This window comes from Tachypleus tridentatus, chromosome 12 (assembly GCF_004210375.1).
Source record: "Tachypleus tridentatus isolate NWPU-2018 chromosome 12, ASM421037v1, whole genome shotgun sequence".
Lineage (NCBI taxonomy): Eukaryota > Metazoa > Arthropoda > Merostomata > Xiphosura > Limulidae > Tachypleus > Tachypleus tridentatus.
Genome location: NC_134836.1, coordinates 91,338,310 through 91,344,309, shown reverse-complemented (window position 1 = coordinate 91,344,309; position 6,000 = coordinate 91,338,310).

Here is a 6,000-nt window from a genome sequence, read left to right as displayed (position 1 = left end):
TTTCATAGAATTATATGATTTGTTCTGCATACGTAGCGTAAATTGTTTGTTCTAATAATACAATTTTTTTCCTTTATCGACGGACCTTCTATATCTTACTTTTATTAAAATTCTGAATAATTCCAGAAGAGCTAAAATCTCTCAAAGCCTTCTAGATGGTAGCGCCTGTATAATGATTTATTTAAAATTCTCCGAAGGTTTACGTGTATAAGAAAGTGACGAAAGCAGGATATCTACTACCATGTAAGTTCGCCCAGTACGTCAAAAATTAGTGAAAAATATTTACGGCTCTCCTATTTAATATGGTAAACGACTGACGACGTCAAACACACCCTGATTAAAAATATTATATCTTTATATACGAATTATTCAAGTTAATTTGGATGTTAAAATATTAACAGGAACGTCAAAGATCTGGCTAATTATAACCAAAATAAAATAAACCAAAGACAAAAAGAAGTTATTTGTCAAAGGTTTGGAAAAGTTTTTTTTAACGCAGTTATTCCTTTCGGTTTTCTTTTATTTCATATTATTTGACTGTTCAGTATGAATATTCTATATATATAACAATAAATCAATCAACGAAATAGTGCAATTTTCAGAGAAGAATAAAGGTTGTAATATTGGGTACCCATCGCTAACTATATGAGTAAATGTTTAAGTTTCGAAACAATCCAACATCTGATAAAATGAATTTCAAATTTATGAGCGTATTAAGTTTAAAGCACACCTGTGGACATTCTTCGGTAGTTTAAAAATATCTTATTATATGTAGTCCATCTGAGTTAGATGCATTGTTTTATTTATTCCTGAATTGTTTCTATCATACACATAAAATCGACTAGTAATATATATAAAAATTGTGTAATTTATTTATTATTGTTAATCGGATGTACTTTTGTAATTGGGATGAGAGCTTCTATGTTATTGTTTATTTATGAGTATATATATGTAAGTACTAAATGTCCCCATTTAGGCCCCAGTAATCTCTAGTTGTAGACTACTTGGGTTTGTAGATGTTTGAATATTTGCTTTGAGTGTCCTCTGGTGAATTATGACGAACGTCTGAATATTTCTTGAGTTTTCAGCTGTTTTTGTATTACACATTACGTTTGCTATCAAAAGCATACAAAAACCCTTATACATGAAGAAGTCTCCCGGTGACTTAGCGGTATGTCTTGAAGATTATAATGCAGAAAACCGTGAATCAAAGCCCATGGTAACCACAATACAGACAATTCATTGTGTAGCTTTGTTCTGATCCATAAAATAAACAGTAAAAAATATGTTGCGTCTGTGTGTTTTCTTATAGTAAAACCACATCGGGCTATCTGCTGTATCCACCGAGGTGATCGAAACCCATGATTTTAGTGTTGTAAATCCGTTTACTTATCGCGGAGAACAACAATAAAAAAAAAGAAACTGATATCAACTTTAGATGTAACTCTGTTGGTTGATTTATTTTCACCAAGAGAAGGTTTCAGTTCTAAAACCGAGTATTGCCGGACGAACACCGACGAAACTTTTCTTAAACTATTCCAGGACTTACCTGTATAATAAGGTATTTTTCTTGAAATTATATGAAAATCTCGTTTTGAAGTTGATTTTTTTTCTCTAAACAACAACAATATAGTCATGTATAGGACTAACTATTCAACTTTTAGTAACATAAGTAATTATCGCTACATGAGTCGATTTTTGTGACATAGGTCGATCACGGTTTTACTAAACAGTGCAGTTTTTAAAGTGTACGTCATGATTACAGTAATTTCTAAATGACAATATGGAAGCAAATTCCTTACTTTAACGTTGAATTTCTGCGTTGTGATTATAGTGAACTAAAAACTATAAATTATTTAATAAACGACACTAAGTTTGATTAAACTAATACTTTTATGCCATATCATTACAAGTATATACAACATTTGTAAGGCTTAGAACTATCTAAGAACCTTGTGAGGATGCACAAACTCAGAATGAAAGCCTGTCTGTAGAAGTTTCTGATTATAGAAGCCTTAAAAGGTTTTTAAGTTTTTAACGAAAATATTTCCAACCCGCTGAATTTCGTGTGTTAAAACGTATCTCCACATCCCTGCTACAAAACGTCGAGATTAAACCTGAACCTGGTCGACAGCGGTATGTTAACTTACTGCAAAATTAATTACTGTAAAACTTAAGGAAACTACAAAAACAGTTTTTGTGTGTGTGTATGATGTTAAAATATTTTCAGACAAGAAGTATCAGGTACTCTTCCCTCGGCAGCGGAATGTGGCACTTATTTAGCATTTCTGTTGAGATTATGTTTACTATGTTTTCATACAAATATTTAACTATTTATTTCATTATTAAGCAAAAGCTACGTAATGAGCTCTCCACACTACGCTAACCGCAGGATATAACTTCAACTTTTGTTGATATAGGCCCTCTACTTTTCGCTGAGTCATCGAGGACGTTACTTTTGAGACTACATGAAGGCGGAAGAGACTAACAACCGTCTGTATGGACAGCAAAGTTAGATATAGAAAAATTATATATATAACAGCTTTGTATTAAATTTTAATTCAAATGTTATTGCACAAACATTATACATTTTTGTCTTCTTTTTTTCATCGTTTGGTAAACATGAAATTACTTTTAGTATTATTACGCCTCTTCAGATGAAACTACATTTAGCATTATTACGTCTCTTTAAATGGAACTACTTTTAAGATAATTACGCCTCTTCAAATGAAACTACTTTTAACATGATTACGTTACTTCGTGTGAAACTGCTTTTAATATAATTTTCGGCATTAGACATAGTCGTTGTATTTACGTTCGCTAATAATAGATAAGACAAGCTATTGAAAGTGAACGACTGGTGCATGTTTATATTACACACACGCTTGTGGATTAGGATTTCTCAAGTATTCTTTAAAACACAAAAACAAAACAAAACTTTCTTCTATCCATCTGCCAACTATGACTGTTTTTCTTACTTCTAATGAGATAAAACTGGTGTAAAGTAATGTTAAGATATTTTGTAAGTGTGACTCGATAAATTGATTCCGTAATCTGAATGTCTAAGATCATAAATGCATGTTTAATATTTGCTAATAAACTAAGATAAGTTGTCGTTATGAAATATTAAATATATAAAAAGATTGGCCACAAAACCTAATTTAAAAAAGCTTTAGTTGAACATATGTCTCCAAGATATTTTTGAAGTTATGAAATCGTACAAGTGTATTTTCCCAAAAGTATTGAAATAATATATTTTGTGCTTTATACTGCTGTAGTGTGCTTTAAGTCGATTGGTACACGTGCTAATGAACGATATGAGGTGTGTTTCTTTACGCAGTATCTTTAGTTAGCTTACACAACACACTTGTACAGACTTGTTTGTTTGTTTATTTATTGTTAATCGCAATGTTAGTCAATGGGCTATCTACGCAGCTATTAATACTGTGTTCACCACAGGTATCGAATTCCGATTTTTAGTGTTATAAATCTTCAAATTTCTCGCTGACCACCTTTCACTGTTAAAAATTACATATAAACAACTTGGCTTTTGAATAGAATGTCTAACTTTAATGATTGTGCCTTTCCTTTAGTTAGCTTTAGTACACTACTTTTATAATTATTTTCCTAATCATAATAACAATAATATTTTACGATTGGAAATTCTGGTTCTATTTGTCTTGCTTGTGAAGAAGCCAGTAATGTATGGATTTTTTTTTATCCATATAAGGACAAGACGGCTGAATCTGTTATGAGATACTTAGCCAGATAAAGTGATATGTCAATTTCATCTCTGTCTTGCTTGATTTCTTTCTGTCAAGTTTAGTAGCCAACCCTAGATAGCTTTTTATTTAGCAATATTTTATCTGATACTTGTTTCTTTATTTTTTCATAAGCTGGGATACGTGGCTTCAGAGGTTATAAAATGTAATTTGAAAATTTGTAACATTTAGCATATAATAATAATAAAATAACTAGTCCAAAATCGCTAAGACTGTTTTCCTCTATCAAGTGATGACAAAGTTACAGATACCGCTAGAACTAGGTGTGCTAGAGCTGTTGAATTAAAATGGTGATAAACGAAAATAAGAACTCTCGGTTTCGTTTATTTGCTGGTTTTCGACTTTAAGACGCTCTGGATAACCGAAAAACGGCATATGTACAGGAGTTAGAGCTACTATTTCAGACAACTGTATCATCCTCACATCGAGTGCTAGCACATTCTCCTATACGTATATATTTCGTTTTAATTTTAGCATGTGTCTGATTATGTGTTCTGACTTCATAGTGAGAAAATCTAACTTATCATAGTGGCTATGCTCATTGTAGGCATTGCATTAAATAAAGAAAAAATCACACAGGAATAACAATGTGTTGATGACAGTTTCTTTTGTTTTTCAAAATTATCACGTAAAGTTATCTGTGAATAACCATTAGTAATTATGAGCTCAGAGATTAGCAGGAAGGCAGCTATCGAATAGCACTCACTATCAAATCCTCATCAATCTACTTTTATCTAACATTAAATTGGAAATTAACGTGTTTTTGTAGCAACAGGACACGGGCCATGAATCATCAGGTTCATAATAACCACTAGGCCATACCAGACCCATTAATGACAATGTAGGGGCTCATAATAAAATGAACAACACACACATATCATTTCGTAGCACAAAATAAAATACTGTCTTTTTTTTATCCATGTTTTAAATACCTGAAACGTTTTATATTAAAATATTTCTGTGTCAAATGGTAATAATTTTATTCAAACATGTAAGTTTTCATGATACGTTATAAATAATTACATAATTTATTTTATTCTACGTCAAACTTAATAACTTCAGGATCATTAAAAGTTTATTCATTTTCTATAATTATTACATTACTTTCTAAAATCTTATAATATACAGAAGCTAAATATGACGTAAAAAAACAGAAATCAAAATTTATATATACTAGGTGATTGTAGTGCATTAGATCCGCGCTCAATGTATTCATAACGTCATATTTGTCCCCTATTGCAAATTTACATGCACACAGGATAAAAAAAATTGCAAAGTTGAGGGTTGCGCATTTGTAATAAAAAGCTTATTCCAGTATCATATAAGCAAGAGTTTTGTTATTGTCTGATATAGCATACTATTGCTCAGAGATAAGACAAACAGATGCAGAGCTATACGTTCTGTAATGATAAATATAGAAGCAGATATATTGCGATTTATGCATGTTAAATGGATAACTATCACGTAATGGTAACACAAAAATTTAGGGAATAAGCTCAATACAAACTGGTATCTCATACTTTGTTTTGAATTTATATTTAGCTAAACTGGGTTGAGATAACAAATACGACTTCATTACTTGTACTTTAAATAAGAATGTTTTTAATTTAAGTAGCTTTTGGAATCAACGTGAATAATGCCGACTTTGTTAAATGGTTTTTAACGTTATGTAATAAGCCGAGTCAGTCAGCTTTCTGAGTCACTGAGTGATGTAGTTAACATACACAGTAGCTCCAAACATGGGAGTACTAAGTTTAAATCAATAACAACAATTCATAGGTGAAGTAACGAACAGAAGTTCAAGTAAATTAAACACTGACTATATATATATACCAAATGTGGCTCTGTTGTAAGCCTGAAACTTTATAACTGTAAAATTCAGAGTTAGACTTATGTGATGGGTAGAACATAGATATTCCATTGTTCAGTTTTGCGCTTCACAACGAAAACAAACAGACTATTTACTCTGATAATGCTACGCGTACAGAAAACAGCAACATTAACATGGTTAGTACTAGCGAAGATAAACAAAAAGTGTTACGGTAGCGTTATGTAAGGCACATTTTATTAGAGAACATTTTATAATAATGAAAATACTAATTTTGGATTAAGAAATACTTGTTTCAAGAAGTTGAAAGTTGACGAGAGGAACCTAGTTTTTCAAGGGAATTTAAAATTGATAATCAACTTTGAAAAACTAGAAGGATGAGACTGTACG